Genomic DNA, 11,761 nt, shown 5'->3' on the forward strand with positions numbered 1-11,761 from the left:
TAGATTTGTCACCCAGAGACTCCCTATGTTGTGGAATAAAATCCCGGTCCATGTGAGGCAGAGCACCTCGCTGGCTCTGTTCAAGAGAAATCTTGACCGGTGGATGGGAGATCGTAGGTTTACCCCGGGAATCATCTCTGTGTCACTGCTGGACAGAGGCACAACAAACTAATGGGCACAGTATTTTTTATCATAAGGGGTGGCGTAAGCCACAAAAACTCTGGGGTAGGCTTATAAATGCCGATTGATTTAATGAAGTTGTAGAAACAAATAAGTTAAATAAAAGTGGGTCTAGCCATAATCGCTGCGGTACACACACTAAAGTATGGATTAAAAATCAGAATAAAACTACCTGATAGAAACACATTGTGAGGGACCAGTGAGACATGACAATATCCATTTAGTTACGAATGGATTAAATCTTTGCTTAAATATAAAATAGAAGAAGGAGGTAAGGTATCAGAATCATAAAAATTTAAATTCATCAATGGTCACTTAACAGCAGTAACGCTGTACTGCCAAAGGTCAAGTGACATACTACTTAAGGTAGGGTCAGTACTTCTTAAAGTAGGATCATTACTACTTAAGATAAGGTCAGTGCTACTTAAGGTAGGATCAGTACTACTTAAAGTAGGAATCGTTACTACTTAAGATAAGGTCAGTACTATTTAAGGTAGGGTCAGTAGTACTTAAAGTAGGATAGTGACTACTTAAGATAAGGTCAGTACTACTTAAGGTAAGGTCAGTACTACTTAAGGTAGGGTTAATCAAAGGTTTAGTCATATATATCTCTCAAAGTATTTGCATAATAGGGAGGTAAGGCTAATTCAGTTGTAGTTACTAATGTCAATTTTATTTCCCTTTTTCAAAATCTGTGGTGTGATAGAGCTTTTCTACAGAAAAGGAGCAGACTTTTCCTCAAAAAGCCATTAATGGTAATATATAACCCACTGACCAGCTGAAATGAAATGTTACTAATTAAATCATCTGCAATGTTAACATGCCCCATTGAGGTCTTTCTGCAGGTCCTTTTTAAGGCATTATATATAGGTTTATTTGAAATTGTAGGGCAAGTTGTGAGGTGAGGCAGGGACTGAACAGATTTATCTGTTACTGTAAGAATTACACTGTGTATTATCAAATTCAGAATTAAATAATGTAGCTATTTGATATGGATTACTTATACATTTAACTTGATAATTAACCATGGGAATTTGACTGTTGCTTCTTAAACAAGCATGTGCATATTTATAATATATCTTTCTTTTAGAGTGATCATCAGCTAACTTCATAACATAAAGATTTTTTTTCACAGTGCAATATAGATAAGAATTTCTTAGTTTAGAAGAAAATGATCTAAGAGAAGACTTGGTAGATTTAATAGAGATGGACAGACATACACATTGGTTTAAAAAGCCCATTGAACATGTGGGAGAAACAGATAAATATAGGTTTTGTAAAACAGAATTGGAAACAGTTGCACACCGTGTTGCTGGTTGTGACATACTAATGGCAGAAGGACTATATACTGAAAGGCATAATAATGCGGCAAGACTGTTGCACTGGGGATTGTGCAAACATTATGGTATTGAAGCAGCTGAAAAACAGTAGAAACGAGCCACAAAGCAACATAGAAAATGATGAAGTCTTCATCACATGTGATCAAGCATTGCCAACAGTTCAAAATATAGATGTGAGAAAAACAGATATAGTGGTCCACGAAAAGAAGACAAAAGTAGCATTGATTATTTAAAATTGCTACACCCAGTGACTACAGTGTCTTGCATGCAGAGAGACAGAAAGTCATAAAATATTAGGATTTGCAGGCAGAAATGAGAGGAATGTGGAAAAAAGATACCCAGACATTTCCAATAGTAGTAGGAGCAATGTGTCTTTTATAAAAGAAACTACAATCATATTTAGCTATGTTACTGATACATGTAACCCCATACAAATTGCAGGAGTCATTACTGGGCACATCGTGGGTGCTACAAAGTGCACTTCTGGCTGACATCAAAGACTGAAACAATACCAGTTTCATAAACTTTAATCATACTTTGACTTAGGAATAGGGCCCATTCCGATCATGGTATTGGAAACCCATAAGATTTGGAGAAGTTCAAAAAGCAGTAAAAACTGGCTTTAACCAAGTGTTAAATTTGAATGCTTTGGTATAGAAATAGTCATTCCATCTAAAGGATGCCACTGTTTCATTAAGATCAACATCCTTTATTTTTGTCCATATTTTTCAAAACTGGTAGTATTATGTTCTTCATGTGTTTAAGAGGTGTTATGTGAGTGTAATTTGATCCATTTTCAAGAAAACATTTGTAGTAATTCCGAGACATTGGCATAGTATCTGCTATATCATTAAACCCTACAAGACATCACTAGGTTCCATAAATGCTTTCTTTAATAAGTAATGCAAATCTTCTGTTACTGCCAAAATGTTATGTTAATTTCAACTTTAAAATCTGGCAACAGATAATTTGACATAAGCTAAACCTGCATCCCTACACTGTTGTTTGAAAGTAGTTGGCTATTGTATTTATAGCATCTTTTACAAGCTCAGCTAGAATCATCTCAAGATACAAATGTAAATCATGTTTTTCACATAATTGTATTATAGCTTCTTAAATATACTGTAGCAATTTTCAGCTTTTGAGGGAAGGATACCATAAAAGAGAGGAAGAAAGCAGTTTTCACATTGTGAGCCAACATGGCCGTGAATAATATATAGCTGCCCACACTCATTGTAAGGCAAGTACAATCTACCAAGAGGAAGGATGCTCTTACTTACAGTTGTCACTATAACCATAAATGCAGACAGAGCTGGATCCAGCACTAAATCTCCTAAGCAGTCATCTAGGGACCACTGGCTGGGGGAGATCCTGCTGGCTATGGGGGCTGTCATGACATTTAAAAAAATAACATTTCTTCTTTAAGGGCATTTAATCTTCTTTAATAATGTCCTCTGTATGTGTTCATACCTGAGTGCATATATCTGCTGTTGCTTCTGTGCTCATTGATGGTACTTCTTCTTTTACTCTGCATTCCTGCATGCATCAATGGTTCTTCTTTTACTCTGCATTCCTGCATGCATCAATGGTTCTTCTTTTACTCTGCATTCCTGCATATATCAATGGTTCTTGTTTTACTGTGCATTCCTACATGCATCAGTGGTTCTTCTTTTACTCTGCATTCCTGCATGCATCAATGGTTCTTCTTTTACTCTGCATTCCTGCATGCATCAATGGTTCTTCTTTTACTCTGCATTCCTGCATGTATCAATGGTTCTTTTACTCTGCATTCCTGCATGTATCAATGGTTCTTCTTTTACTCTGCATTCCTACATGCATCAATGGTTCTTATTTTACTCTGCATTCCTGCATGCATTAATGGTTCTTCTTTTACTCTGCATTCCTGCATGCATTAATGGTTCTTCTTTTACTCTGCATTCCTGCATGCATCAATGGTTATTCTTTTACTCTGCATTCCTGCATGCATCAATGGTTCTTCTTTTACTATGCATTCCTACATGCATCAATGGTTCTTCTTTTACTCTGCATTCCTGCATTCATCAATGGTTCTTCTTTTACTCTGCATTCCTGCATGCATCAATGGTTCTTCTTTTACTCTGCATTCCTGCATGCATCAACGGTTCTTCTTTTACTTTGCATTCCTGCATGCATCAATGGTTCTTCTTTTACTCTGCATTCCTGCATGCACCAATGGTGATTCTTCATTTCTGTGTCCACATGCAAAATTTAAATACAGGTTGGTGCAAGTTTGGTGCCTGTCTTCCCCCATGACATTAGATGATCAATAGATGAAAGGAAGATGTGTGTGTGTGTGTGTGTGTGTGTGTGTGTGTGTGTGTGTGTGTGTGTGTGTGTGTGTGTGTGTGTGTGTGTGTGTGCCCTAGTTAGGGATGGCAGGTTAATTTGTGCATGCTCAAACCCTGTATCTTAGTTACATGAGACAAGAGTCTGAATCCTCTATACCAATTACCAGACTCCAAAAATTAAATTTTCAAGGAAATGAGTTTCAGTGCATTTTCTAGGATGTTTATTGCTGCTCATTGCTTTTGATGTAGAAGGTTGTGTGTTCTATTCCTACATCATATAGATGGATTGCTGATACTGTGCTATTCTTTAAGGGGCTGGGGGGCTGCTGCAGTCCTGAGTGTGTCCTCCTTTAGATGAGATGCCTTGTATCTATGAACCTGTTGTTGGTTTGCCATCCATTCCCTACGGCAATATTAACAGCTACCATTTTTAATGTAACATAGGGAATTTATTCTTCAAGTGCAGCAGGCACAGAATTTGTAGGTGAAACACTGAAATATAAAGTTATTTGCTAACAGTAGTCCCTTCATTTACAGATCTCTTTAATGAGGAATTATTCAGATGACTTTTACTTCTGCAGAGATTGTGCACCTAGACTGATATTGAGTGGCCTTTTATGGTTGAAATGTTCTGAAATAGGCAGTTGTGTCGTTGTTTCATGCATTTTGAATCATTGCTTACTATAAAATGTTAAAAAACTACACTTTTAAAATACACTCCAACAAGTGGTGCTGTATTATACAAATAATATAATTTAAAACAAGAAGGTGAATCAAAGAACACATACATGTATTCATGGTCCTAAAAATGTGTGCAAGTAGCCAATGGTTTGAAAATAGTGCAATGGTAATCTTTATCTCCCTCTAGCCAGATGCATTTTCTTTGATTGTGGATTTCAATGCTATTTCAATTAACGTAAGTTTCAAGGGCAGAGAAGTTTACTGTTAATGTTGTCTGTTTTCATTGTGAGTCTATTCTTTTGTTTAGCAAATGTCTGTCAGTGTCTGTGCTATAAAATTGGAAATAAAAAAATTAAATTAAATCCAAATATCTGTAATCATTGTAGAAGTAAGCAAAAAAATTAGTATGCACACTGACTGGTTTGAACAGTCCGTATGGTGAGAGGGGAGAACTAGCTAAGTAATGAGACACTGGAATGGTTGCAGGGGGTAGTGCAAGGGCTGCTATGTTTGTAGAAGAACCCAATCCAATTCCCTGCCTAGCCTCATTTGACCATGGTCTGTTGATTCTTCAAACCTTCAATAAGGAGTGATCCATGCTTAATAGGTCATAGGATCATAGGATCAGAATAAGTTACTAGGCTATTGGCCCTGAGGCTCTTACAAGCCTAGCCAAGAATTTAGTCCATGTTCCACGTCAGCACCCTATGCCACTGTCCAGCAGGGACACAGGTGGAATCTCAGGGGTATATTTTCTGTTCCCCATCCAGTTATCTAGTTATCTAGGTTGTGCTAAAAAAGGATTAATGAGGTACTCTGCTTTACATGAAGAGGGAGTCTACTCCACAAAAGGGAGAGTCTTAGGTACGCAATTCTGTCCCTCCAACAAGTCCTGTTGATGTCAAAGACCAGGTTGAGGTCACACGTGTGGGTTACATGAGTGGAGCCTGACTTGTGGATATTCAGCAGTCCCATCAGGGCGGGGTCTGAGATTGTTTTGTATGCCAGACAGAAGTCACCTCTGAGGAGTCTGTAGGAGACTGAGTAGAGGGATAGGGCTTTTAGCTCTCTTTGTAGGGTAGATTTTTGAGGCCTTGGATTCTCCTGGTAAGGAATTTCTGTGGTCTCTCCATCTGCTATATGTGCTTTGTGAGGTACATGCCGAAAGGGGCACTATACTCAATAATAGGTCTTATAAGGGAAGAATACAGGGATGTTATGACCACCTTGTCCCAGAATGAAATACCTTTACTAATGAGATCAGCCATATAGAAAACTTTCCTTGCAATGGAGGCAATATGGTGATCAAAAGTCAGTTTGCTGTGAACTTGAGTGCCCAAGTTCCTCACGACTGATTGTGTGCTTAGTACCTTATTATCAATGTGATAATTTGTGGGCACATCACTCTCTCCAAAGTGACAATGATGCAATTTTTTGCATTCATTTTGATGCCATGTTTCTGGCACCAGTCATTTGTTTGGGTGAGACCCTCTTGGAGGATGTCCACATCACTAGGGGAATTGATGACAGCACCCAGCTTGCAGTCATCTGCAAGCTTGGTCAGCCATAGCCCACTAGATTTGGCCTGCACCTCTGAGAAGTATATCCCAAAAAGCAGAGTCTCCAAGACCAATCCCTGGGGTACACCATTTGCCAAGGATCAACTATTTGAGGTGGCTTCCCCTACTTTGACTAGGTGGGTTCTATCAGTGAGCCAGTCTGCTACCCATCTGGTAACATATGGATTGATGCCTAGCTGAGAGAGTTTATCTGTTGTACCTGAGTGGGGAATAGTATCAAAGGCTTTGGCCAGGTCAAGGTAGGTGGTGTGCACCATCTTCCCCTTGTCTATGGCCTCAGTGACTGTCTCAAAGAAGTCAACCAAATTTAACAAGCATGATCTCGCCTAATCAAAACCAAACTGTGAGGGATCAAAATGTCTGAAGATTGCCAATGTCCTTGTTAATGAAGTCCATGATAATCCACTCCATGGCCTTGCAGATCAGGCTAGTTAGGCCGATGGGTCTATAATTTCCTGCATCAGTGGATACTCCACCTTTGTGCAAAAGGATGACAGTAGCTGTCCTCCACTTGGCGGGGGGGTTGAAGCCAGTAATCAGGCTTTGGTCGAATAGGGTGCCTAATGGTGCTACAGGTTCCTGCCTGAGTTCATGTAGGATGCAGCCTTGCATGTTATCGGGTCCCATGGAGGCTGTATTTTTTGCCTTTGAGAGGGCAGTGATGACTTGCTCTCTAGAGATAAGGGGAGGAAGGTGTGTACCAGGGTTGTGCTGTTTTACTGATGGGGGGGGGGGGCAAAGGAGTGAAGTTTTCACTGAACCTGTCTTCCAGCAGGTTGGCTATATCTGCAGTGTTTGTGTATGTGGTGTCCTTGACCACCAGTTATGAGCAGATCTGGGTGCTTCCCTTGAGACTGTGGACATATGTGAAGAAGGCCTTATGATTGTCTTTAGTAGATCTGGCCATTTTGGACTGGAAATTTGATTTGGAGGATTTCCCTAGGGCTCTCATTTGCTTGATCAGGCTTAGGAGATATTGCTTCCAGTTAGGCATCTGCTCCTTCTTGGTCCTGGGCAGCAATTGTTTCCTTTTATTATAGAGTTTATTTATTGTAGATGTCCACCAGACAGGTTTACTCTTCCTTGAGGAGGTGGATTTCATCCTGTCTGGTATTCCTGATTCCTGCAGCTATAGAAATGCTCATATAGTACTTTGGTGTAGGTCTGGACATATGCGCCAGTTCCTATGGAGGGGAAGAGGGCTGTGAAGCTGTTTATACCTTCCCTCAGGAGGTTGTAATCAGCTTTGGAGAAGTTTTTTTGTTTGACCCTAGCTGGGGAGGGGGTGAATTCAACAGTGACTGCTTTGTGGTTCGATCTTACCAGGGATGATGACACTATAGGGATGCTGCAGTGGTTACTCATGTTGGTTAATACCAAGTCCAAGATACTTTCATCTCTTTTGGGGGTGTCAACAAACTGGTTCAAGTCATTTGCATTGATAAAATCAAGGAATCTCTGGGCATTTGTGTTTTGGCACAAATATTTTTTTCCAATCTATGGTTGGATAGTTAAAGTTGCCCAGGATGAGGGTAAAGCATTGAATCTTGAAAGATTCGAAGAGGTCCAGATAGGTGCAGTGGGCATTTTGAGTCAGAGTTGGAGGCCTATAGCTAGGTTTGACCAGCCTGGAGGTGTGTAGGTCTTTTATATATATTGGAACTCCACCTCATTTTGTTTTGCTGCCCACAGCTTGGGGTCTGAATGAATAATAGGATGGGTAACCTGGTATGGCTGGGGTGCTCTCTGCAGCTTTGAACCAGGTGTCTGTGACTGCACAAATGTAAGCTTTTTACAAGGTTAAGAATGCTTGAAATTAGTGCAGTTTCATGTTTAGACTCCTAGCATTTAGAAGCATGACCTTTAATTTACATTTTGATGAAATTTTCATGTTGGTAGTTTTGACCTCATGGCATTGCCTAAAAAGGCACTATGTGGGAGGCAAGAGTCTTTGCCAGTAGCCTGAAGCCCAAGGGAGAAAGATGCAGGCCATCTCTGGCAAAGCATTGTAGTTTGTCAATCATGTCATCCCAGGCTGTCAGGTACTGGATGACCATTTTTGTGTGAGGCATCTTAAATGTAATATCTGTTTTTCGCATAAAACATCATCTTTTCTTCCTAATGAGATTAATGCATTAAGTCCTTCAGTATTAGGGACCTGTAACACCATCTCCTCTGTTGTAGATGCTAAAATGTCAGATAGTATCTGACAATGAACAAAGAATGTCATTAAGACATTTTTATTGAGTCTTTCACTTTGTAAACAGGCTACTTAACATGGTCCATCCTATGGTTGTGTGCAGTGCTTTAAAAAAAAATTCTTCACCCAAGTCAGAAGATGAGATATTTATCTCCTTTTCCATTTTCTCAGTATTTTTAGAACACAACATCTGTACTTTCTGTTATCACTTCTTTTTTGAAGATGACAGAGATAACCTTCAATACTTAACAGTGGTTTATCTTTCTGAGAAGGTACAGTATAGAATATATTATTATTGACTCCAAGACTGAGTTATGTAATCTATTTCTGATGGATGCTATATGTACTTCTGCAATGGAAACCATGAAATGTATATATTAAACCAGGGACTTACGTATTATCGCAACCACATTTTTGCGCTAATGCTGGTTGCTTCTCCTTGTGTCAACTGGGACCAATGAAGTATGAAAAAAACTCAGAGACATGTTTTCTGTAATGTGTTCTGGTTTTCAGGAAGGTTTCTCACTGAAACGGCTGAAGAAATAAGGTTTGAGAAACAGGTTTCCCCATTTACTGCCAGCATCTCATGATGTCAGTTAAGCAAGTCCCCCATTCCATTTAAAACGCGTTCCTTTTTCACAGCCTTTGCCCTGAGAACAGAAAGCCATCAGAAAAGAGAAGCAAAGCAGTACCCTGTCTAACTTCTTACAAAGTAATCGGGAAGGGTAGACTGTTAAAATACTCTTTTGTGGGATCTTGGTGGTGGGTTTGTAAAAACGATTAAGGGTTTTCAAATGTGAGGATTTGTGCCTAGCATGCTCGAAAGCAGCTAATCCATTGGAAATGTGTGTGTGTGTGTGTTTGTGTCTAAACATCATATGCTATAACTTGCCCACACTCCTTTTCGGCCAACGTACGTATATACCTGCAGCCACTGTGATGATCACTGAATTCAATGCTTGACGTCTTTCAAGCACACTAGCCGCAAATCCTGAAATTTGATCCCTTAATCATTTTACAAACCCACCACCAACATCCCAGAAGAGTTTTTAACAGTCTACCCTTCCTGATTACACTCCCTTTTTGTTGTTTGAATAAAAGACAAGAAAGTCCAGCACGTCGGAAAATGTGGTTGCGATAATACATAAGTACCTTAAACCACAAGCAGTACATTACTGAAATGATTTCAACTGAATATGTATGATATGCATTACTTACCCTGACCAGCTACAGTATAGCCACAAATGACATAATAACACAGCAGCGATAAATGTGAAGATTGTAGTGTGTCACTGCTGCAATGTACTTCTCTGTTGCCCTAATTGAACTTCCTCATTTGCTCAGGTATCCCTACTGACATAGCATACACAGTCAGCTGACACCTTGCTATTACTCTAATATGACCTCCAACAATGTTTGCATACAGGTAACACATCTTGCTTACCTACAGGATAATGCAATGAGGCATTCTTTTATGATTCAGTGAACATGTTTACACAAATATTAGTATATATTTGCATTATGCTTGTAACTTGTCAAGACAGTGTCATCTGTTAAGTATGTCATATGTGTAATACTACTATGATTTGTACTATTACTAATGCACCGCACTGCTGACATGCAAGTAACTGCATTACAGAGAATATGTAATGGCATTTTAACTTTTGAATTCACTCAGCTTTGGTTGTTTTTACATATGCCTTGTAATGCTCTGAGGTGGTATTCCGTGTTAATATTACATGTCTGGTTAAGCATATCCAGAAATGCACCACGGCATTCCAGTGCTTTTTTTATGTCTCTACTGTGTAGGGGTGGATTAGCAAAATTGGTAATTGGCCTAGTAGACTCCTCTGTGGGGAATTAGTTTTTAAAAAAATGCATAATATACTCAGTATTACAAAGAAAACAAAGCATCTCTAATGTTTAATTTTGTCCACTTCTTTACCAGAAGAATTTTAACTTGCATTATTAAATATTGTAAAACAGTTAATCATAGTTTTGTCATTTTTCATGTTTTGCAGACAGCACTGACAAACAGGTCACACACAAATGTAAATTAAATTCTTTCTAAGGATGTCACAAACAAATTGTATTGCTCTGTAGCAGGATTGTTTGACACTTTCTGCATCCATTCATGACTGTTGAGTCACATTTGCCTCTTATATCAATCCCATGAAGAGCTGACATCATTTGTGAAGTTTACTCAACAAGTGATGATTGAACATAGATTACCAGGTCATTCTTCTGTGTCACAAGCGCATAACATACACACACACACACACACACACACACACACACACACACACACACACACACACACACACACACAGTTTAGCATTGACAATCTACCTAGTGCATGTCTTCAGGACATGCCAGGAAACAGGAGAATGTAAGGAAAACAAATGCAATTAGAAAGAAGATATGCACACTCCAAACAGACAGCACCTAATCTGAGCATAAGCTCACTAAATTAATATCAATTCAACCAGTGCTTTATCTGCATTTTAAGTAATGACACTGATATGCATATAACTGTCCATATTAATCACATATTCTAGAAACAGTAAATCTTTCTACACTGTATATGATTCATAACTGTCAAATTAGCTTACCAATATGCAGTTATATTATACATCAAATATAATATTGATAGAAAAAATGTGGAACTGTCCTATGGTTTTCTATATGAAACGTACCAAGAAAACCAAGAAATTAGCGTAAAGGTCTTTGTATAAAAAATATAAAAAAAAAACAAATGCAACAACAACAACAAAACTGTAACGCTGCACAGAGCCCCTTATTGAAGTACACCATATATAAAAAAATATTCCAGATTGAATGTTTTTATCCCTCTAACTTGCTACTTCATCGGAATCTAAAGAACAGCAATTATGTCACTTCCTGTTGTATGAGACGCATCATTAATCACCAACTTCAATAAAGAAACAGAAACAAATCAACAATAAATACACAAGTATTGATTAAAAAAGGTGTTGGACCTAATTAATAAAACACTATTAAAAATAAATGTAAAAATGTTCATGGTGGTCAATAATACAAAAAATACAAAGTTATAATAACTTTATGGTAGGGAGATCACATATATTTACTTGTTTTGTATCACGTGATTGGTTTTATGGATATTATTACATTATTTTCTTGGTTTGTTGGTTAAGGACAATCCTGCTCAATGATCAACTGATATTTTTTAGTTTGACTGTTGGTTTGTTATTCCTTATTGTATTACTGTTATTCATTATTAATCATCTGCATACTTATGCATTTTTGTATTATTGACTATCCAGAACATTTTAAATGTATTTTTAAAAGTGTTTTATTAATTAGGTAAACACTTTTTTAATTGATGTGTGTGTATTTACTGTTGATTTTTTAGTGTTTCTTTAATGGAGTTATTTTTTAAGGGTGCTTCCCATGTATAAGGAAGTGATGTAA

The 11,761-nt window shown here is 38.2% G+C and overlaps 1 protein-coding gene across 2 annotated transcripts in view; it reads right to left on the reverse strand.

The window, feature by feature from the left end:
* LOC122792207 (leucine-rich repeat and fibronectin type III domain-containing protein 1-like protein) overlaps positions 1 to 11,761 on the reverse strand; it is a 2,814,387-nt gene that overhangs the window by 1,749,370 nt on the left and 1,053,256 nt on the right. The window lies entirely within an intron of this gene.

Source organism: Protopterus annectens, chromosome 1.part0, assembly GCF_019279795.1.
Source record: "Protopterus annectens isolate FY-2018-M chromosome 1.part0, PAN1.0, whole genome shotgun sequence".
NCBI lineage: Eukaryota > Metazoa > Chordata > Ceratodontiformes > Protopteridae > Protopterus > Protopterus annectens.